Source organism: Rattus norvegicus, chromosome 1, assembly GCF_036323735.1.
Source record: "Rattus norvegicus strain BN/NHsdMcwi chromosome 1, GRCr8, whole genome shotgun sequence".
Classification (NCBI taxonomy): Eukaryota; Metazoa; Chordata; class Mammalia; order Rodentia; family Muridae; genus Rattus; species Rattus norvegicus.
This window is the reverse complement of record NC_086019.1, coordinates 27,104,934-27,130,154: the sequence shown is the minus strand read 5'-3', so window position 1 is coordinate 27,130,154 and position 25,221 is coordinate 27,104,934. Positions and strand designations below refer to the sequence as shown.

General features: G+C 35.6%; 2 protein-coding genes across 6 annotated transcripts in view; both read right to left on the bottom strand.

The window, feature by feature from the left end:
* Nkain2 (sodium/potassium transporting ATPase interacting 2) overlaps positions 1 to 25,221 on the bottom strand; it is a 1,207,754-nt gene that overhangs the window by 565,980 nt on the left and 616,553 nt on the right. The window lies entirely within an intron of this gene.
* The window catches only part of LOC108349071 (40S ribosomal protein S27-like), a 53,444-nt gene extending 28,223 nt beyond the window's left edge, over positions 1 to 25,221 (bottom strand). Inside the window, exon 1 of the mRNA XM_063276520.1 lies at positions 1 to 25,221. This exon is cut by the window's left edge and continues 28,223 nt beyond it. The gene's annotated coding sequence lies outside the window, so the exon portion shown is untranslated.

Genomic DNA, 25,221 nt, shown 5'->3' with positions numbered 1-25,221 from the left:
GATAATTCCAGTCATGGCTCAGAGAAAAGGAAAAGTTGGAAAATGAATAAAACATGATTGCCCATAAATTAACATTTCTTTTTCTCTCTTCTTAGAGAAAAATATATTGCATCTAGGGTAGAAACAGCACTTTCCTCTTTTTTTAGTCAGTTTCTTTAAATAATATATCGATTAGATATGGGATTGGAACAAAACATTTCTTTCCACTTTTATATGAATGCAAAAGAATTAGATAATTATATGACTTCAGTTATGAATCTAACAAAGACTGAAAAGGAAATAACCATCTTTCAAGACCATCTACCATCGAACATACCTCTAAATTTAAATGTACTGTTCAGGCCTCACTGCTTACTCTTATAAAGTGATACAGTAAGTTCACATGACTGAAAACAGAGGGGAGATGCTGTGTTTGCTGCCAGACAGGCAGTAAGCACAAGATCTGTGCTTTCAGAATAAAGCCCTCCAAAGCTAGGAATCAAATCATGCAAATGTTAGCAATGGCAATGCCAGCACCAGGCTTGGGAGGAACATTTACAAATGATCATCAGCCAGTGCTTAGGAGAAATTAAATTATATTTTGTCTCTAAAAAACACAAACAGCTAGTGCTTTTAGAGGTTCTCAAAAAACCTGTTTTGTATGGCTGTTCTCTTCATTATGCAGCCACTATGAACTTTTACCTACATGTGAAGACAGCCAACTGCATGCTACAGGAAAGCTCAACTTTGCATATGGTACCCACCAAATGGGTATGGGCAGTAGGCCTCCCGGGACTGTATAATAAAGGGTAGAGCTAAATGATATGACACAGAGACACTGAAATATCAACTGTCCTAAATTTCATGCTGTGTTTCCTATATAATAATCAGATGAGGCAGATATTTTTCTTCCTTACAATGTGGCCGACAACACTTTTGACCAACTTACTTTTTAGGAAAAGATTGAAAACACTGAATCAAATTTATTGATAAATGTTATAGTTATTCATATTTATAGATTAAAACTTTAAAACTGGCTGGTGAGATGGCTCAGGGTGGAAGAGCATTTGCTGCATGTGACAGGTCACCTAGAACAACTTGAAACTGGGAGGAGAAAACTAACTCTTAAATGCCCGCCTCTAACATTCACACTGGTACCTTGGCATGTGCATGCATGCACACATACATACACATGGAGATATAATTAATAATAATAATTATATAAAAGTAAATAATTAACTGAGAAAAATTCTAAATTATTTTAATTTTTACTTAAATGTGATACAGGGCTCACCACATGTAAACATAGATAATACAGATTAATGAAAATAACTATGTCTTGCAAAAAAATTATGATTTTTTTTCTGGCTGTCTCTGATGTCTGGCCTCATGGAATACAAGGAGTTTTTTTATATGATTCTTCACTTAATCTCCTGTATACTCTGTGGTGCTTGGACAGGTTATGTAGTTATAATATGAAGACCTGAAATCAAAAATGCCCCACACCCAAAATATTGGGAGTAGCAACATGATACGTCAAGTATGAGTGTCAACATTATCTTATGTGATGCCAGAGTCACAATCACAATGATGACAGATGAAGTCTACTGTGCCGAATTACCTTCAGTTTCCATTTTCAAGGTGTTTTATTATGTATGTACCATTTCTAACTCTGAATAATTTTAACATCCAAATATTTATATTCCAATGATCTCAGATAAGGGCTTTTCAGCTTCCCCAAGTCCTCCTGCCTGACTGTCCATCTGTCTGTCTGCCTGCCTGTCTCTCATTCTCTTTTTCTGTATATGTTTAATTGTGTGTCAACAATAAAAACAACTGGCAAAGGGGAAGAATAATTTCAATTTCTCTATACTTTTTGATATTTTGAATATTTCAGTTTCCAATGCAGTCTCCCACCAATTCAGAAATCTGCTTTATAAAAGTATACTAGATTGTGCAACCTGAGCCATGTTTATAAACTTCTCAGTCATTGATAATATAATCTATTGGTGCACCTTACTTTACAAATATTTCTTTTTCTTCCCTGGATTATCTGTAACATTATAGGTTGAACATTTGTATAATACACAGAACACTCAAATATAGATATTGTTAATTTTACAAGATCCTAGGTATTTACTAAATGTCATTATAAAAATACTTGACTTCACAAACATTTTGAAAAGTTCACATGAACCTCCAAGAGTTTAAATAATACTTACTACCTCACTGACCCATACTGTGCCCAGAGATTGCTTTTATTCTGGTTTTACCTTGTATCTTACAGAACTCTTCACAAATTTCTGTTTTTAGCCAGTTGTAGGAGAAAGTCTATACAGCACAATTGTTTCCTAGAAATCAATTTTATTGAAAGAACAAACATTTTTTCTTCTTACATTCCATTAATGAGAACAATTTATATGGACAAATCTCACGTGAGAGAGAAGAGAGGAACAAGAAATGCAGTCCCCAGGAAGCGTCATCTAATTCTAAAGCATTCTTACATCACAAACATAGATGTCTTAGGTTGAACACAGATGCTTGACTGCACCATTCCTACTTGTTAAGGCATTTCTAAGGCTAGATGAGCTAAGCAAAGCCATATTATCACAAATGAGAGGCAGTCATAGTTCTGCTGTGTTATGAATACATGGAAAGTACCTGGTAATGTCCTCTATTGATTTTTGTACTAATTACCCAATACCAAAGAAAACTTCATTCTTGCATCTTTATAAAAAGCAAGTCCATATAAAATGGTATGTAAAAATGCTTCTAATGATATATTAAGAGAAAAGCACTTTTCCAGTATCTAATATACAATTCATCCCCCCTTAGCAAGCTTGATTTCGATTCTACCACATTCTCCAAGATCCTTGAACTGAAATGACTATGGATGGGCAATTTAGTGTTTTATAGCACAGTAGAACTGTAACCATATTTCAAATGGTAAGCCAAAATTGTGCAAAATGAGTTTCTTGATATAGGAAAGGCATCATAGTTTGGATTTCATTATATCTTTTTTTTTAAAAATCACATTCAATACCATATCTTTTTACAGACTTTTTTCCATTTATAAATAGTAACTAAATGTCATTTATCCAGTGCAATTCATTAAGTGCCTGGACTCTTACACCATTCTAAAGCTCTTTGCTGGGCAGAGCTGTTTGTTCATTTTATTTCCCATAATTACACAGCTGGAGATCAAAACTATGGCCTTCCATGCAATAGCAAAAAGTTACCACTGAGCTACAGTCTCTTCTGAATTGAAAACTTGTGAATGTATGCAGAGAGAGAGAGAGAGAGAGAGAGAGAGAGAGAGAGAGAGAGAGAGAGAGAGAGAGAGAGAGAATGTTTTAGAAACTGATGCAAGGAATTAGATATATAAATCATGAAAGAAATAAGGACCCACTAGCACCAGCTACTCTCATCAAGGTAAGGTAAAGAGGGTAGAGCCAAGGTGGTTGGAGCTCACAGCCTAAAAGCCTCTAGAAGAAGCAGGAACACATCTGGTTCTTTCAACAGGACTTACAGAGAACCAGTTTGCAGCTAATAGCACTGGTGCAATGACAGAGAAAGAGAATAGTTTGTGTTTAACCTTCTTTCTCCCAATATTTCTAAATCTTAACCGTACTGAGCCTGGGCTAAAGAAGACAAAGCTCTATGTTTCAACCTTCAGCTTTAGCCTTCCATTCTCTGCCATCTAAAAGGGAACCAATGCTGGAAGATGTTCAGGGTTTATACACAGGGATTACAGGCTAAGGAGATAATTCAGCAAGCTCAGGGACGGAAGCCTGTATTGTGAGGACTAATTTTATTTTAAAAAGCCAGGCACTAGTACTTGACACTATAATTCTCGTACTGAAGAGTGAGAGGCAGAGAGATGTATTCCTGAAGCTCCTTGGTCAGGCAGCCTAGCTTAACCAATGACCTCTCGTTTCAGAAAGACAATCTTAAAAAAAAAAAAAAACTACAGTAGAGAGCAGCTGAGGAAGTCATTTGTTACTGATCTCTGAAATCTAAATGAGGGCACATATACTTACATGCATGTGCCCTCAGTCACATACACATGTAGTTACAAACACATATAACACTCAATGCTGATAGACAATGACAAAAGATGATAGATGATAGTAGATAAATAGATGATAGATAGATAGATAGATAGATAGATAGATAGATAGATAGATAGATAGATAGATAGATGATAGAGAGACAAACAGGCAGATAGATAGACAGATAGGATAGCATAATGGCTATAACACTGTGCTTCAGTGCTGCAAGGTGATTTCCTAGGTATCATTGCATTGATTAATTTCTTCTATCTTTGTTGCTTGTTTTGTTTGTTTTGTCATTACTCTACAATGTGCCAGGACGTAAGGAAGCACTGGCAAGAAATTCCAGGTTTGATTCCAGGAAGATGATGTCTACTGTTCTACCCCAGCATATCATGTCCCCCTGGGGTATCATCCAGAGCTGGCTACATTCTGGGCTCTCTCATCTGTGTATAAATAGAACTTGGACAGATGAAACTTAAACTGTTATTGACAGCTTTTCTGAGCCTTGGGATAATGGCTCATCTTGATCAGGAGACTTCTGTTGTGTCCCTTGTTGTCTTATCTAAATACCGTAAACACACTGTTACACTACTGCGTGATTTGTCTGTCTCACTAGACTTAGACAAATAGTAGAAGGGCAGTCAGAGATTCAGAAGGCTGAAGGGACAGTTAGTGCATCATGACTTTCTGTCTCAGGTAACCATAGAGCAAATTTAACTGCAACTAGAGGTGGAAGTCTCCTTGACAGTAATCCATGAAATTCAGATGAAATCTACTCAGCCTGCACAGGTGGTATAGCCTGGCAGTATCAAATGAGCCCAGGTCTTTCCTTTTGAGATTCTAGAAGACCTTGGAAACCATAGACAACCTGGAGGAGATCGGAGGTTCTTGATGTAAGATAATAGATATCTGGATTCTTCCCTATGACCAGCAGGCAACCCTTATAAGTGCTAGGCTTATAATTGGTGACCCCTGCCAGTGAAGGGGTCACCTTGATTATATTTCTACAGTGCAGGCTGTGATTTAGTAATCCTGTGGTAGAAGTCCTTCCTAGGGTTCTTTGCATTAAAGTGTGTGTCACCAAAGATCTTTAAAGAATATTATTCCTGCCTAATCCTGGGCTCTATGCATCAGGAAGTTTATTTGAAGCACCAAGATCCCACTAAATGAAGGAAACAATGTAATGGTGTTTAGCGAGAATCCATCAATATTGATGATAGCAAATTTCTTTCACAGAGAATAGTTGACTAATTAAAAAGTTAATGTGTAGATAAATGTCATCAAATTCTAGCCCAAAGGTTCCACCTAAGAGGAAGCTTGCCTCCTGTTACAATTTAAGTTATTACTAGGTCAAAACAAGCACCATTTATTGCATACATTTTATGCCATATTACATGAAAAACTGAACTCAAAGTAAAATAAGTGACATCAATGATGGGATAATGATTCTTTTTTTCAAAAAACCCCGATATTTGAAGATATATCACATTATTTTCCTGTGTACTCAGTAAAGAGCATTTGGGCTAGACAGGTAGAAAGCAGCTAACTGGGAAGAACATAAACTAAGACTGATAGCAAAGTTTGTTTCTTTCATATGTTCCCTAAACCTTTCAAATTTAAATCATGTATCAAATTAAATTTCCCTTGGGGAAATGTAGAATGTATACATTCAGTTTTAATTGTTTTCTTAGGAGACGTCTTTGATGTCTTTAAAAATGTGTGAGTTCATATATGTTATACTAGAGAGTTCTGTCTTCTCAGCATTTTCCTATCATCTTTATTAAAGTGTTTTACATTCATCAAACAGAAGAGTAAACTATTCATCAAAACCAGCTCATGCATTTTACTGTAAAAATTATTGACTCAAGTACATACCAATATGCTCACCAAGTGGCTGTTTCTCTGATCTCATTGAAACATACTGGAATGAAAGTAAAACATTTTGTATGTCTGCATCTGTTCTTCTGGTTAAAAGGAAATGGCTTGGGTATGTGATTTAGTTGGGCCAGTTTCAGTCAAGACTTGTGTGACTTGTACCTTGTTTTGTTAGGGTCAGTATATCTCCCATGAAAGGGCTGTAAGGGCAATGAACTGAACTGTCTCCCTGCACATGTATCTCAAACCTTGAAACGGTTCCTGATTCCTACTCACTGTAAAATATTCTTAAAGAATTTTGTTTGTCTATGAATGAGTGCATCCTATGGCCCTGTTCCTGTTCAGCACTTAGGAGTGTACACGTAAACCAACAGGACATATTTCATATAGAAAACAAGCACAAAATCAGGTAGCAGGATGCACTTGGGGATGATCATAAGACAGAAAATCATACTTTGGAGACTGATGTCCATTCTCACTGGGACATTCTCCGCGTGCTTCCTTTAAGCTATCTCCAATTCTGTTTTCCTTCTGGATTCATTGCTTTCTATTTCTAGAAAAAGTATCAATTTCAAGCATATATCCTTATGAACTGCTAAATACTAATAAAGGGACAATATAACTATGCTGACTGGAGGAGGAACAGCATTTCCAGAGTTATTTACTGTACTTCGTTTTGTTGACTTTTGGATCAAATGATTATCTGTTAAATTAAGTCCAGGAAAAGGCTCCTTGAGATAGCTATGAGTACATAAATGAAGTCATATCTTTCTAGGTGAGCAAGCACAGATCTCAAGGCATACTAGCATGATTACAGAGTTTATTAAAGAATCAAGTGTAGGTTGATTATCCTTTTTCTGATATAGTTTTAGATTTGTATTTCTAGAATTATGTAATACTTAGATATGTATAGATACTTGTGGTGTGTGAATGTGTGTATCTGTGTGTATGTGTGTATGTGTGTGTGAGAGAGAGAAATAGAGATTTGATTTTAAGCAAATGATACAGGAAATATATTTGCAATTCATATGTACCTAACTTGAATATATAATTTCTATTCATAAATGGATACAATTTTTATGTATATTTATTGGATATTTTATTTATTTACATTTCTAGTGTTATACCCTTTCCAGGTTTCCTGTCAACAAACCCTCTATCCCATCTCCTCCTCCTGTTTTTATGAGGGTATACCCCACACTACCTCACCACCCTAGCATTCCCCTACACTGGGGAATGGAGTCTTCAGAGGACAAAGGGCCTCCACTCCCACTGATGCCCTACAAGGCTGTCTTCTGCTACATATGCAACTGGAGCCTTGGATCCCTGAATATGTACTCTTTGTTGGTGGTTTAGTCCCTTGGAGCTCTGGGGGATCTGCTTGGTTGATATTGTTGTTCTTCCTATGGGGTTGCAAACTCCTTCAGCTCCTATAGTCCTTCCCCTAACAACTCCACTGGGGTTCCCATGCTCAGTCCATTGTCTATGAGCATCTACATCTGTACTAGTCAGGCTCTGGCAGAGCCTCTCAGGAGACAGCTATATCAGGCTCCTGTCAGCAAGCACTTGGCATCAGCAATAGTGTCTGTTTTTTGTTGTCTGTATATGGGATGGATCCCTAGGTGGGTCAGTCTCTGGATGGCTTTTCCTTCAGTCTCTGCTCTACTCTTTGTCGTGTATCTCCTTTAGACAGGAGCAATTCTGGGTTAAAATACTGGAGATGGATTTGTGGTCTCATCCCTCAATCAGAAGCTGTGCCTGACCTCTGGATATGGTCTCTACATGTTCTCTCTATGGTTTCCTGGGCATTTCAAGTAATGTCATCCCCACTGGGTCCTGGAAGCCTCTTATTTTCTGGGATTTGGGGATTTTCTGGTGGTTACATCCAGTGCCCCATCCCCCATTACTACATAACTCTGTTTAATTTCCTGGCCCTCTGTATTTCTCCCCTGTCTCCTCCCATATCTGATTTTGCCCCCCTTTCCCACTCCCCCTCCTCATTTCCTCACAAGTCCCTCTCATCCTCTACCTTTTGTGATTATTTTGTCACCCCTTCTAAGTAGGACTGAAGTATTCATACTTTCTGAAACATTCACACTGTGGTCTTTCTTCTTCTTGAGCTTCATATGGCCTGTGAATTGAATCATGGGTATTCTGAGATCTTGCCTAATATCCACTTATCAGTGAGTACATACCATGTCTTCTTTTGTGACTGGTTAACCTCACTCAGGATATTTTCTAGTTCCATCCATTTTCCTAAGAATTTCATAATGTCATTGTTTTTAATAGCTGAGTATTATTCCATTGTGTAAATGTACAACATTTTCTACATCTATCTGGGTTGTTTCCAGCTTCTGACTATGACAAATAAGGCTGCTATACACATAGTGGAGCACGTGTTGGAGCATCTTTTGGATATATGCCCAGGAGTGGTATAGCTGGGTCCTAGGGAGTACTATGTCCAGTGTTCAGAAGAACCTCCAGATTGATTTCCAGAGTGGTTGTATCAGCTTGCAACACCACCAGCAATGGAGGAGTGTTCCTTCTTTCCCACATCCTTGTCAGCATCTGCTGTCACCTGAGTTTTTAATCTTAACCATTCTGACTGGTGTGAGGTGGAGTCTCAGGGCTGTTTTGATTTGCATTTCCCTGATGACTAAGGATGTAGAACAGTTCTTTAGGTGCTTAGTGACCACTAGAGATTCCTCAGTTGAGAATTCTTTGTTTAGCTCTATGTCCCATTTTTAATAGGGTTATTTGGTTCTCTAGAGTCTAACTCTTGAGTTACGTGCATATATTGTATATTAGCCCTCTATTGGATGTAAAGATCTTTCCCCAATCTATTGGCTCCCTTTTTGTCCTATTGACAATGTCCTTTGCCTTACAGAAGCTTTTCAATTTTATGGGGTCCCATTTGCAATTTTTTTTATTTTAGAGCATAAGCTATTGGTATTTTGTTCAGGAAAATTTCCCCTGTGCCCATGTGTTTGAGGCTCTTCCCTACTTTCTCTTTTATTAGATTCAGTGTATCAGGTTTTATGCTGAAGTTGTTTATCAGGTTTAGGAGTTCTCTGGTGTAATTTTTGACATCACTTAAGTATGCTATCATATCATCTGCAAAGTGATATTTTGATTTCTTCCTTTCCACTTTGCATCAGTTTGACCTCCTTTTACTGTTTAATTATTCTGGCTAGACCGTCAAGTACTATGTTGAATAGTTAGGGAGAGAATCCCTAGCCTTGTCTTGTCCTTGACTTTAGTGGGTATTTTTTTTACTATATTAGCCCCCATAGGGATTGCTTCAAGTTTCCATTTAGTTTGATGTTGGCCACTTTTTGCTGTATATTGCTTTTACAATATTTAGGTCTGGGCCATGAAATCCTGATCTTTTATGACTTTTAACATGAAGGGGTGTTGAAGTATTTTGTCTAATAGTTTCTCAGTATCTAATGAGATTATCATGTGGGATTTTTTCCTTTGATCTTGTTTATGTAGTGGATGACATTGATGGATTTATGTATATTGAACAGTCCCTGCATCTCTAGGATGAAGCCGACTTGATCGTGGTGAATAGTCAGTTAGATGTTTTCTTGGATTCAGTTTGCGAGAATTTTATTGATCATTTTTGCATTGATTTTCATAAGGGAATTTGGTCTGAAATTCTCTTTATTGAGTCTCTGTGTGGTTTAGGTATCAGCATAACTTTGGTTTCATAGAATGAATTAGGTAAAGTGCTTTTTCTGTTTCTATGTTGTGGAATAGTTTGAAAAGTATTGACATTAAGTCTTCTTTTTAGGTTTGGTAGAATTCTGTACTAAACCCATGTGGTCCTGAGTTATTTTGTTGTTGTTGTTGTTGTCGTTGTTGTTGTTGTTGCAAGACTTTTAATGACTGCTTCTATATTTTTAGGGGTTATGGGACTGTTCCCATCATTTATCTGATCCTGATTTAATATTGGTACCTAATATCTGTCTAGAAAATTATCCATTTCATCCAGACTTTCCAGTTTTGTTGAGTTTAGGCCTTTGTAGTAGAATCTGATGTGTTTTTTTTATTTCCTCAGTTTCTGTTGTTATTGCTCCCTTTTCATTTCTGATTTTGTTATTTTGGATACTGTCTCTGTACCCTCTGGTTACTCTGCCTAAAGGTTTATCTATCTTGTTGATTTTTTGGTTTTGATGATTCTTGGTATAATTCTTTTTGTTTCTACTTGGTTGATTTCAGCCCTGTGTTTGATTATTTTCTGCTGTCTATTCCTCTCTAGTGTATTTGCTTCTTTTTGTTCTAGACCTTTTAGGTGTGCTGTTAAGTTGCTAATGTATGCTCTCTACAGTTTCTTTTTGGAGGCACTCAGAGCTATGAGTTTTCTTCTTAGCACTGCTTTCACTGAATCCCATAAGTTTGGATATGTTTGTGCCTTCATTTGCATTAAATTCTAAAATGTCTTTAATTTCTTTATTTCTTCCCCGATGAAACTATCGAGTAGAGAGTTGTCCAGCTTCCATGTATATGTGGACTTTCTGTAGTTTTTATTATTATTGAAGTACAGCCTTAGTCCATGCTAATCTTATAGGATGAATGGGATTATTTCTATCTTCTTGTATCTTGTGACTGAATATATAGTCAATTTTGAAGAAGGTATCATTTTTAAAGCTTTGCAGCTGAAATAAGGTTCATGGTGTAAAATTGTATCACTATATCAGAATTTCTGAAATTTGGAATGTTTTGATTTTCGTAGTTTAAGTTTTAGTTTGTATTTAAACTCATGGTCTCTCTCTCTCTTTCTCTCTCTCTCTCTCTCTCTCTCTCTCTCTCTCTATATATATATATATATATATATATATATATATATATATGCCATTAAAGAGAACCAGAACCAATCAAAATACTGAGTTGTGGGGCCTAGTCTCAATTACATTAGCAAAAACACCCCCACACCTTAAGCTCCGGTAACACTGCAGAGGATGGAGTGAACAAATGTAAGTGCCAGAGCATCAGAGAGTTTTCTGTGAGCTACTCAACTGAAGTCTTATGATCAACCAATATGACTGCCTAAACATGATCAGAGCAAGGATCAGCTGTTACCCTCAGCAAAACACATGTGTACCAATTCAACAATAAATCACACATGTCAGCATTCAAACAAATACATTGAGTAATCCTTTTATTACTTGAGATGGATTTGATTCAGCTACCCTGTGGATATCCAAATTCATGATGCTCAAATATTTTAGTTAAAAAGAAATTGCACTTTCAAATTAGTGTTAAGTGATTCATCATACTGGATATGATACAAATGTCAGTAAGTGGCTGGTACACTATAGTTTAGATACTAATGTTAAGATGCTTATCAATATAATGTCAAAAATACTCCATGCATGTTCAGAAAAGATACACATGAAAATAATTTTCGTCTCTGTTTTTCTGAACCTGTAGACTAAAGGCTGAGTGTAACTATAGATTATAAAATGGCTACATTCTTTTTGTCAGCTACTTACAGAAACTCCCATAGAAAAAGTTTGCTTTATCCAATGTGTATTAGCTTACTCTCGCACATATAACAAAAAGTTTCCTTCAGTAAAACCATTTGTACCAGAGTGGGCAATGATTTCCACATTTCTGTGTTTATTATCCCATTTTAATTTTATTTTTTCTTATAACATATCGTCCCTTCTTCTTAAGCATTTACAACAAACTTCCGGAAATCATTTTGATCATTCCTTCCTATCTGAAAGAACAGTATGATCTTCCACCTTTTGATGGTTCCTCTTCACTCCACATGTAAGGACCATCGAGCATTGAGACATAGTTCTCACCTCAGTCCTGTCTTTACTGGATTCTCTAAGGGATCTTGTCCTTTCATGAATGTTCACACTGCACTGATGTACAAACTCAAATCATGTCTATTGTTAAAATTTATACGAATTCTACAGGGTGTAGACAAAATTTTACTTGACTATATATCTCTGCATATCTAATGGATCACTCAAACCCACAACATAAGACAACTAGTTCCACACACAAACTCATTCTGTTTCTTCAGTTTATCCTTGACTTTTCTATTACAAAACATTTAAGTATCTAATTCTAGATGTTTAGACTATAATGCCAGAAGTCAATTTTGGTCAATTTCTTACTATGTACTGTGTTCAATACAGTAATGAATCTGTTTGAAATTAATCTCATAGAATATTAACACTACAACCAGACAGACATTTAATTAATATTGACTTAAGTACTTTTAATTACCTTTTGACCTACTCAGTTAAATTCAACTGGATCTTCAACTTAAGGATATTATTAAGCTGATTTTCTCAGTCTAACCCTTGCCATATAATATATACATATATGTATATATTATACACACACACACACACACACACACACACACACACACACACCATGGAGACAGTTTCTAAAAATAAATTTTTTCAAAGCATCCTTATCTTGTCCAGTGTTTTATTAAACATGGAATCACACTAGGGATAAGAAGTAAATCAGTGGTACGTTGGCTGCCTAGCAGACACAATGTCCCAGGTTCTATTCTAGCATTTATTCCCTTTCCCAAATAAAGGGAAATCCAAATTATATTTTTAGAATCCTAAGAGAAATCGGGAGATTTTGTGTTTTTGTATTAGGATAATCCAGCTGTGAGGACCTGTGTCTGTTGAACATTTTTTTTTTTTGCAAAAATCTGTCATACAGATGTTTAAAGGAATGTATTCAAAAAGTTTATTCTTAGCTTCTTGTAAATCTGAATAAGAATTAGAAACATAATGAAAAATATATTTGCCAGTACTTTAGATGTATGCCATTTTTACATGTATATTAAAAATAGCTTGAGAAGGTTAGGGGAAAAATTATCTGACTATAAACTATATTTTATATTATTTCACCAAATATGAAATTTTTATCTACTCAATTGAAGAATTCTGCTTACATTTTCCAAATGTATGTTTTCCTAAAGACAGCTGCTCAGCATCAAGTATACTAAGATTCCTTCCTTTTGAAGCAATTAATCAATTAGGACAACCAACAATGATTTAAGTAATCCTGGGGATAGGGACTCTAAGGAATTGCAAAGACTGGCATTTCCTCTGGAAAGGGCAGATCTTTTAAGCTTGTGGACAGTTTCAGAAAAAAAGAAATGTTGATCAAACATACAAATGTCATATATGAGCAATTGTACATTAGGCTCAAAATATTGGTACATTATCTAATACTGGTTTTTGGGGCACATTGTTTTGTTTTGTTTCTCTCTTTAATGCATCCTGGGAAATGTAGCCTGAAACTCTCCTAATAATGGTTACACAATGATTAAAATGACATTAAATATCCTCAATAGTGTGGAAACAAACTCAATTTTCTCCACTGTCAATACCTTGAGTAATCAACTGTACTCTGTGTGAAGAGACCCTTTATATGGGACCAATACATTGATTATGCAAACGACAGAAGTTCATTATTTTTTCTAAATGTGTAATTGTTTTTCATTTTTCTTCTTGTTCAGTCTTCATGTATCTTCTTCATACTTAGTACTTCCTAGATTTTTACAGAAAATAATCCTAAATTTGTTTCCTTTGCACTTCAGATAGATGTTAAATAGACAGACAGACAGACAGATAGATGATAGATAGATAGATAGATAGATAGATAGATAGATAGATAGATAGATAGATAGATAGGCAGACAAACAGATAGATCATGTCACTTGTGACTCTGTGACTCTAGAAAAACTTGAACTTCTGCAATATTCATTCAGAAAGTGAAGGACTTACCATGAAGAGGTCTAAAGCTGGGAAATGTTATAGCTCTTATAAAATGTATCTACATTACATTGGTAGGATTTTTAAATTTATTTAAAAGAAAATTGAAATGCAACTATTCTTTCTATTCTTAGTAAACATAGTGTTAGTTGCAGACTTAGAGAGTTTATCCATCTGGGACTAGAAGATTGCAGGTTCCCACTCCATTCTCACGATTTCATAAAGAATTAATAGTTTTCTTATACAACACACATCTTTATTTCTATTTATTAATATCCTCCTTCCTTTGTTTACAAATCAATGCTTCTAGCTTTGCATGTCTTGAGAGACAACTTAAAGAGAAAAATGTTGTCCAGCAGCACTCATTATTTGTTACTTGGCAATATTGAACCCAGCTATCTTTTCTCCCCTCTTTCATCACTGAGAATAAAGAAACCAGGAAGCAAAAAAAAAAAGACAAGAAGAATTGAATTCATTATAGAACGCACTATGACGCCAAAGTTAACATACTGTATAAATGCATTAAAAACTAAATAATGGGTGGAGGCTTTGAGTGTGAAAACTGCTTAGTGTATTAATTGTATTCATAAAATCAGAAGGCAGAAACTCAAGTACATTCATTCTGCAGACTCCTGATAAACCTGGCTTCGCCGGTGCTCCCCTAGGAAGCTCACACTTCCTTAGAGGGCCTGGATGGCTGCAGATATGGTCGGCGGGAATGTCAGAGCACACCAGAGTGTGTGATATTGGCACTTTTCTCAGGACTAATTGAGTGTACGGCTTTCACTTTCACCAGTGATTAAAATAAAAAGTTTGAAGACCTGTAGCTAGAGATTACCCTTCAGCACTCAGAAGAAAAAATGTCCCCATGGTATGAATGAAGCCACATTGTTACAGATTGACTAGTTTTTATACAAGGAAGAGATGACAATTCGTCAAATACCCCAGATTACTTAACTGTTACATAGTACACCTGTAAGTGTGAAAACCCTGGAGTCCTGCAATTGTCGTCAGCCTCATTCCTGTAGCAGGTTATATGTACTAATGAAAAAAAGAGAAAGAAAAACTCAAACTCATTATATCCCATAAATGACTGTTAATTGCTAAGTTGCCCCCCTTATTTTACTCTTTAAAGCTTTACTTCTAATTGCAATGGGCTGCACATACATTTATTTTTTCATTATTAAAACATAAACCTTGGGGGATGTTACACTACAAGCATTTCGCTGAAACATAAAAGAGCTTAAATCTTTCATAATTTAAGGCAATGTTCAACCATCAAAGAGTTAAATATGTTTATTTTCTTTGTATTACTTTGGTACTAATACCAGCATTCAGTAAACATTGCTCCCTGGTTACTTATACTGTACACAGCTACGAATACAAAATTTCCACTGCATTTTCTATGTAAATTTTAAGTACAGGACAAAGCAGAGTAAAATTTCATCTCCATATGGAAAGAATGCAAAAGAGTTACTTATTCGAATGTTCTTTGCCAAACAATCTGGATGGCCACAATGGGGAACTGGTTATTCTGTTCTTTATTATTTCTTGAGTTGTGCTTTTGTTTAATTCTTCCTAGTTCATCAAATCATCAATTGTCTCTGTTGGATTTGTACAAAGACAGTGGCATTCTGCCCTCCAAAGTTAATTTCACATCTGCCAATCACAATTAGTTTTTCATGTGATTTAATTTCAACCTCACATTTGGATGACAGTTTATAATGAGCAAAGTCATCTTCCTAAGGTTGTTGCAGACTGAGTGCACACTAGGAAAATGAGTGGGTCATGTTGCTGGATATGATTGTAGGATAAATCTGGGAGCTATTTAATGATCTCAAGGTCCACACAGGAAACACTGGAAAAGATTATTATCACAGAGTCTAGGAATCTTGGTGTTTTTGAATTTGAAAAGAATACAATAGCTTTCTGTTTATCTCAAATGTTTTTCAATTTAAGTATAGAATTCCCCCTCGCACATACACAACAATGAAGGAGTTCAGGTACATACATATAGCTATGTACCAGGTTTTCCAAGTGAGCTCTAAGGGCCCAACAAGCTGTCTCATCAGGTAAAGGCACATTCTTCACATGCCAGGGAACCTAATTTCAAACTCTAGAATGCATACTAAATGAAGGAGAAATAGATTCCATGCGTGCCTATGAACAAGAGCACATTCATTGCAAGCCTCAGAACCCAGCATGAATGGAATTGGCTCTCTTTGTACCTGTAGTGTTGGTCTGTAGATCAAACTCATATCCCATGTATGCAGAACAATTGCTCTTATCTACTGAACTATCTCCCCAAACCGCAAAGCAGGGAATTTTCAGTGCAAATATATCCTTACAAATGTAGCCACATATTATCTCCTATCTCTGCAAACAGTAAACTTATAAAAACTTAGGTTTTAATTTGTTCCTATGAGCAAACCTATCATTCTGTATAATCTTTATAAAGCAGATTTGGGGGCAAATAGGGTTTGCAAGCCAAAATTATTGGGAAGGTTTTCTTTTCATTTTGAAATAGGTGATCTCAGAAATGTAATGACTGTAATTTTTTTCATACTATGTTTACAAATGTTTCTTTGTGAGTGAATGACACTTTCATCACTTAATAGACAATTGATGGTTGTCTCAGGAAGGACACCAAAAGAAATAGTAGAGGTTTGAAAGAAAAAAAAAAACTTCTCAAAGTCTAAACAATAAGTAGTAGGTTTGAAGTCAAAGTGTTTGATCTATAAGAGAAAGTAAAGGTTTAATAATGGCAGATTTGAAAGAACAGGTCAAACAATCCAAGGCCATTTCCAGAGAGACAGAAGAGCTAGGAGGAGGAGTATTGAGATTAGAACTGTTATTTCTTTGTTCAATTTTACTGTTTTGAGAAAGGGTCTCAAGAAGTACAGCACGACCTTCAGTTTCCTTTGCAACTGAAGCTGGCCATGAATCCATAATCTATTGCCTCTACTTCCAAATATGCAGACTACAGGCATGCATTTGGATGCTTATATAGGTCATGGTTTTGAATGAACACAGCAGCCTGCAGAAGCAACTGCTTCAGTGTTCTGAGGCATTATATTGAGCTATATTACACAGAATGGAGACTCAGGAGAGTGAAGGCTACACCTAGAGACCATTCTACCTTTCCTTTCTGGCAGCTCTTGCTGTCTTTATTCCTCTTAAGAAGAATATTACAGCAATATTGGACACATGGGACACATTGGAGCAATTTTCAAGAAAATGTTCTTAAGGCCACAAGACTTTGCAAAGGAGATCACAAGCTTGATGCTCCCCTGAAGACCCCACAGTCTGAAGGCCTTCCTGTTTTGCTGCATGCAGCACAAAAGACAAGGGATCTCCCAAACAAATGCAGCAGCTGGGAACTCCAAGGACTCAGTGTATTCAGGACCCATCATCCCTTGCCCCAAATTCTGCTCCCCTTTTGGCATGTGCCTTCCACAAGGGCAGATCACCATTTTGTTTGCTCCTCTGAAGACCCAACAATCTGAAGGCTTCCCAGGAGTTTTGCTGCATGTAGGGCAACACAACCCACAGGCTGAAGGCCTCAAGGAGAACAGCTACACACAGGGCAATAGCTTGACAGCTCTTCTGAAGACCCAATAGTCTGAAGGTCTCCCAAGAGATCTACTACACATAAGGCCACAGATCATCAGCTTGTCTGCTCCTCTGAAGACCCCAAAGTTTGAAGGTCATCCAGGAGATCTGCTTCATGCAGGGTAAGAGATCAGCAGCTTCTATGCTCTCCTGAAGACTCCGTAGTCTGAAGGCTTCCTAGGAAGTCTGCTACAGATGGGGACACAGGTTTGCAAGGAGAACCTGAAACAACTCAGGGACACAGGAGACAAGCTCCACACAGTAAACACTGGAGATATTCAGATGTTGAGGGACAAAAACAAGACCATAAGCTACAGAAGCCAACTTTGGCATCATCAGAACCCAGTTCTCCCACAGCAAGCCATAGATATACCAACACATCTGAAAATCAGGAAGCTGACCCAAAATCCTATCTCAAGAAGATAATAGCATCTGTTAGGAAGATATAAATAACCCACTGAAAGAAATACAGGAAAGCACAGGTAAACAGAATCCATTAAAAAGAAAACAAATAAATTCCTTAAACAAACAAATAAAAAAAAAAACAGGAAAACACAATCGAACAGGTGAAGGAATTGAGCAAAGCAGTCCAAGACCTAAAAGTCGAAATAGAATTATTAAAGAAATCATGAATGGAGGCAACCATGGAAATAGAAAACCTATGAAAGAGGTCAGGAACTACAAATGTAACATCATCAACAAAAATACAAGAGATAGAGGAAAGAATCTCTGGTGTATAAGATACCTTAGAAGATGTTGACACAATGGTCAAAGAAAATTCAAAACATAAAAAACTTCTAACCTAAAACATCTAGGAAATCCAGGACACAATTAAAAAACCAAACTCTAAGAATAATAGGGATAGAAGAGAGCTGAAAGGAACCAAAAATGCCTTCAACAAAAACATAGAAGAAAACTTCCCCAAAACACCAAATGCACAGAACAAAAACAGAATATTAAAAGTTATAAGGGAAAAAGGCAGACCTATCAGAATTACACCAGACTTCTCAACAGAGACCCTAAAAGCCAAAAACACCTGAACAGAGATCATGTAGACCCTAAGGGAACACAAATGCCAGCACAGGCTACTATAACTGGCAAAAATATCAATCATCATAGACAGAGAAATGAAGATATTCAAGGACAAAACCAAATTTAAACAATATATATATATATATATATATATATATATATATATATATATATATATATATATACCAACCCAGCCCCACAGAGGATTTTGGAATGAAAATTCCAGTACAGAGAGGGTACCTACACACACACACACACACACACACACACACACACATACACACAAAAGATAATAATCATCTTACAACAAAGAAAAAAGGAGAGAATCATATGCACAACAACAAACATAACAGGAACTAACAATCATTTTTCTTTAATATCTCTCATATCAATTTTATTGGAGTCAATTCCACAATAGAAAGATATAAACTAACAGGCTAGATAAGCAAAGAAGAGCCAGCATTTTGCTGAGTACAGGAAACATATTTCAATAACAAAGACAGACACTACCTCAGAATAAAAAGCTGGCAAAAAGTCTTCCAAGCAAATGGTCCCAAGAAACCAGCTGAAGTTGCAATCCTAATATTAAATAAAATAGAGTGTCAACTGAAGTTATCAAGCGAGATAGGGAAAGGCACTTCATATTCATCAAAGAAAAAAAATCACCAAGAGAAAGTCTCAATTCTGAATATCTATTCCCCAAATACAAGGGCAATTTTATAAAAGAAACTTTACTAAAGCTCAAAACACACATTGTAGCTTAAACAATAATAGTCAGAGACTTCAACACCCCACTCTCACTAATGGACATGTCATTGAAAGAGAAACTAAACAGAGACACACTGAAACTAATAGAGGTCATGAATGAGATGGATTTAAGAGACCTCTGCACAACATTTTACCCTAAAACAAAAGAATATACCTTCTTCTCAGAACCTCATGTTACCTTCTCCAAAATTGACCATATAATCAGTCACAAAATAGTCTTCAACAGATACAATTACCATGTACAAAACTTGTCTTCAGTAACAATAAAAACAAGAGAAAAACCCACATACCCATGGAAACTGAACAACTCTCTACTCAATGATAACTTTGCCAGGGAAGAAATAAAAAAAGAAATTAAAGACTTCCTTGAATTCAATGATAATGAAGACACAACATATGCAAACTTATGGGAAACAATAAAAGCAGTGCTAAGAGGAAAATTCATAGCATAAAGTACCCTTCTGAAAAGTGGAGAGATCCTATACTAGCAAGACAAGGATGCCACTATGCCCCTATCTATTCAGTAGCACACCTGAGAGTTCTAGAACAAAAAGAAACAAACACCGCCCAGAGGAATGGAAGGCAGGAAACAGTCAAACTCAGGGATGAAATTAACCAAATAAAAATAAAGGAAACATTATAAAGACTTAACAAAAACAAAAACTGTTGTGTTGAAAAAAATTAACAAAATAGATAATCCTCTGGCCAAACTAACTAAAAGGCCCAGAGATAGTATCCAAATCAGTAAAGTCACAAAGGAAAAGGAAGACATAACAGAAACTGAGGAAATTCAAAAACTCATCACAACCTAGTACAAAAGCCTATACTCAACAAAACTGAAAAATCTAGATGAAATGGATGATTTTCTAGACAGATAACAAGAATTAAATCAAGAGTAGTTAAACTATCTAAATATCCAATATCCCCTGAGGAAATAGAAGAAGTCATTAACCCCCAACCCCAACCCAAAAACAAAAAACAAAAAACACAACAAAACAAAAAATCCAAAACAAACAAACAAACAAAAACAAAACAAAACAAAACAAAAATGCCCAGGGCCAGATGACTTTAGTGTAGACTTCTACCAGACCTTCAAAGAAGAGCTAATACCAACACTCCTCAAACTATTCCATAAAATTGAAACAGAAGGAACATTACACAATTTATTCTATGAAGTCACAGTTACTCTGATACCTAAACCACACAAGGGCCCAACAAAAAAAGAGAACTTCAGATCAATTTCACTTATGAATATCGATAGAAAATATTCAATAAAATTCTAGCACTCCTAATCCAAGAATACATCAAAATCATCATTATCACGGTCAAGTAGGCTTTATCCCAGGAATGCAAGGTTTGTTTAAAATACTAAAATCCATTAATACAATCGGCTATAAAAACAAACTCAAAGAAAAAAAAATCTCAGGATCATCTGCTTCGATGCTGAAAAAGCATTTGATAAAATAAAACTTCCCTTCATGTTAAAGGTGTTAGAGAGATCAGAAATTCAAGGCCCATACCAAAACATAATCAAAGCAAACAAACAGCCAATAGCAAATTGAATGGAGAGATACTTAAAGCAATCCTACTAAAATCAGGGAAAAGACAAGGATGCCATTATCCCCCTATCTATTCAATATAGTACTTGAAATTCTTGCTAGAGCAATAAGACAACAAAGGGAAATCAAAATGATACAAATTGGCAAAGAAGTCAAGGTATCACTATTTGCCAATGATGTGCTAGTATAAAAAAGCGAATCCAAAAGTTCTACCAGAGAACTTCTACTGCTGATAAGAAGTTAAGGACTTCAGCAAAGGAGTCAGATATATAGCTATCCTTTATACAAATGATAAATGGGCTGAGAAAGAAAATAGGGAAACGATACACTTTACAATACTTAAAAATAATAAAACACCTTGGGGTAACTCTAACCAAAGAAGTGAAAGACATGTATGACAAGAATTTCACGACTCCTGAGAAAGAAATCAAAGACTTCAGAAGATGGAGTTTTCTTCCATGCTCATGGATCGGGATAGTAAAAATGGCCGTCCTACCAAAAGCAATCTACAGATTCAATGCAATCCACATAAAAACTCCAACACAATTCTTCAAAGACATGAAAGGAAAAAATCTCAATTTCATATGGAAAAAAAAAACCAGGATAGTGAAAATAATCCTTAACAAGAGAAGAATTTATGGGGAATCACCATCCCTGACCTCAAGCTATGCTATACAGCTACTGTGACAAAAACTGCATGATACTGGTACAGAGACAGACAGGTGGATCAATGGAATAGAACTGAAGATACAAAAATAAAACCACACACTTTATGTACATCTGATCTTTGAGAAGCCAAAATATACAATGGACAAAAGAAAGCATCTTCCATAAATGGTGCTGGTCTAACTAGCAGCCTGTATGTAGAAAAATGAAAATAGATCCATATTGGTCGCCTTGCACAAAGCTCAAGTCTAAGTGGATCAAGGACCTTGACATAAAAATAGATACACTGAATCTAATAGAAGAAAAAGTGGAAAAGAGCTTCTAACTGGTCAGCATGGGGGTAAGGAGGGGAGGGACGTCCTGTTTAAAGAGAACTCCAGTGGCTCAGGCTCTAAGATAAAGAATTGATAAATGGGACCTCATGAAACTGAAAAGCTTCTGTAAGGCAAAGGATGTAGTTAATAGTACAAATCGCCAACTTAGAGATAGGGAAAGACTTCACTAACCTCAAAAAAGTGCCAAAAAAATTAAACAACCCAATCAAAAAAATGGAGTATAGAACTAGGGCTACATTCCTGTCTCATTTTATGGTTTCTATATTTAGACAATTTGTCCACGATAGTCTTGAGCTCATTATAAACCTAGGCAAGACTTGATACTGTCTTTTGCTGTATGTCTCTCTCGTAGCTGTGATTATAGGCATGTATAGTCATGTCTTACTTAAAGGTAAGTATTAGTTCTTGAAGAAACATTAATCTAAGTAGAATGTCTGTAATGTATGCAAAAAGATAAGGAGAAATGTATGCCATAAGGTTATGGAAAACAAATTTGATATAAGCATTGATTTTATTGACCATTTTTATGTACAAATGTAATCTCTTTAAATGAATAAAGCATTCATTAACGAAAAAGAAAATTGCAATTGTTCCAGTATTTCCTTTTTCTGTCTACCATTCATTTCTGTTTTTAACCTTCAGTATGGCAGGTTTTATCTCCTTTTTTCCTGTTACAAAAGAGAACAGTTTTATTCCCCAAAGATTGAATTGGATGTATTATTACCTGGCTGTTTCACATGGCAACATTTAATAATAAATTACATATGTATCATAGAAACAACTATACAAGTCCTTAAAACATGACAGCTTCACAGAAGTAGCTTCCAGATACTTTTAAAACACACATAAAACATTGGATATAATTACATATTTTTGCCCAGGTATTACTAGCTAAATTTATAAAGTTGAATGAACATAACAGCTATGTGTCTACATCGTTAGTCTCACAGGCTTTCTGTCAAGTGTATAAATTAAGACCCTTTTCTGCTTTCTCTATAAGTTTATTGTTTTATTCATATAAAACATGACCACCATTAACCAATGTTTCTCCTCAAAGAAGGCATGAATAGGAATCTCCAAGCAGACATTTGAGAATGTGTGACAAAACACAACTGCAATGGGGGTAGGTTATAATTGTTCACATCTAAAATTTTCATTTTCGCAAAATTTGAGCAGACCAATATGTTTTTTCTAGTGTATTACTACAAAACATTATCTTCTCATCCTGGCAGATTAAATGAATATATGAATAGCCATAGTGCATGTGGTCTTTGGTCTGTTATGTACTTTGATCCTAAAACTTACTATAGATTAAATGATATATCTTTCATCTTTTTTTGCAATAAATCAACTTAGTTGATGGATAGGATGAGTTTTCACTTCTATTTGAAATCTGATAAGAGAATAATAATTTCATACTACACATTATAAAATAAGAAAACTACACATCAAAACTTCTCGAAGCCACAAACACAATGGTCTACATCACATTTAATGTTCAAATGCACCTTCAAATAAAGTTACCAGATACAATGAATTGAAAATCTGTTTCCTTTTGGTTTCCAAACAAGATATGTATTTAAATGATAACTCAAGGAAAACAACATAAGTTGATGATATTTCATTTAAGCACTATTACGTTGTAAATAATGTAGTGGACCCTACAAGCGGTTTCAACAGAGTCTTTTCTGATTTTCATGAACCTGTACATTTCAATCACGAGCACTCCCTTCTCCCACCATACTCCTCACAACACGTATAAATGGGAGCTACTTGCAACAACTAAAGAATTAAGTGTTATAATTACACCTTTCTCAAATTTCACAATTTGAAAAGAAAACCCGTAACAGATAACTATAGAATTTAGCATATTATGGGTTTATTTTTACAGTGTTGCTTGGAAGGAGATGATTAAATTTTCATGTGTTCTGAAGTCTTGGTATACAAGGAAAAAAGTGAAGAAAGTACTAACTGCTTCATTGATAAATGGATAATTATTAAACACCTGCAGTGTAAGACCTCTTAGTCCTTTGGATCTCCACTCTCTTGGGCTATAGGGTTCTAGGATGTGCCCTAACAAAGGTTTAATGCTCTTGTTCAAAATCAGGAGATCGTAATTCCCATTTTGTCCCTGAAGACGTACATGGGCATTTTTGGAACTTATAGAGAACACATGTATGCTCAATTTCTTTCTGAACTCAACTCTCTTTGTCTAGGTTCTTATTTTAAACAAATTCTAATTTGCTGAATCATTTCATTCTGTCAATACTCCTGACACTTGACTTATATTTTAAGGCAATTATTTTAAATGGAGAATACCATTAAACATCATGCTAGTGTGGGATTTCTTTGAAGAAGGTGAATTACAGAACAGCAGAGTCGTATAAATGGGGGAATAATCCAGGCTCCTGGGAAGGCTTCATCTCTTTTCAGCTAGAGCAGGCAGAACAAGTTTTCTCCATAGGTCATGGCCCCTACCAAATACACTGCCTGCTGCCACAGTATGCAGAGTGACTGTCTGTACAAACCACAGAATAGTCATTCAGCAGACTGTCTGAGGAACTGATCATGGGAAGATCTCTATAGGTTCTCCCCTCATCTCTTCCTTCAACACTCTTATTTTCTCTCCATCTTCGGCCATTGAAACAAAATAAGTCAAATTGATATCTACTTGATATAAAGCCACAGCACAGATTAAACAATAATTGAACACCATTAAGAATATTGAGTGTTTCCTTGAAATCCTACATATAAATTACAGAGCTCCCCTCCACACCCCCATCTAAAAAGCCTGACCAGATGTATAGATCTGGGGAAGTGTTGTCTAAAGACTTTGTCTTCTGAGTCCTTAGTTTATGTCATTATCGGGCAGAGATTTACTAATGCGATAGTAATAGCAAAAAAATGCACATTTTTCTGTGTTCCATCATTAGCAATAAGAAAAATAATTTGGAAATTCTCTCCAGAGTGAAGATTTACTTAAAATTACCTTATTTGATCTATTTGCTGTTAACTGTACTCCAATAGTTTCTCAAACTACATTATTTCAATAGTCAATAAATTCATGTTAGATTACAGTGGTGCTTCTCACACACATTATAGATATCACAATAAAAACAGCAAGAGTTTTATATCTTCTAAACTATGTCAGAAAAATGTATTTATTTCTATTCATTTCTGTCATAAGTTATTTCTTTCTGATAATAGCTTATGGATTTCTAAATTATTGTACTATGATTTGAGTTCAACCAGGAAAAATATTGTTGAATACAAGAAAATGAAGTGATTTTTAAAATCTTAAAGGTATTTCTATTAAAAATATACCATTAGGCATTAAAAATCTCTCATGGTCTTCTAGATGAGTAGTATTGTAATTTAAATTTCACATTAATTTTGCAAAAAAGTACAAATCACATCTTTTTAATGCTTTGATTATTGAAACACAGAGGCAAAAATGAGAATACCCTTCATTTTACCTTCATCCAGAGCATCCGGAAAACAAATGCCAGGTGAAACATGGTCTTATTTAAGAAGAGATTCATTAACACAGGAATGCTGACTCAGGAAGTCAGAT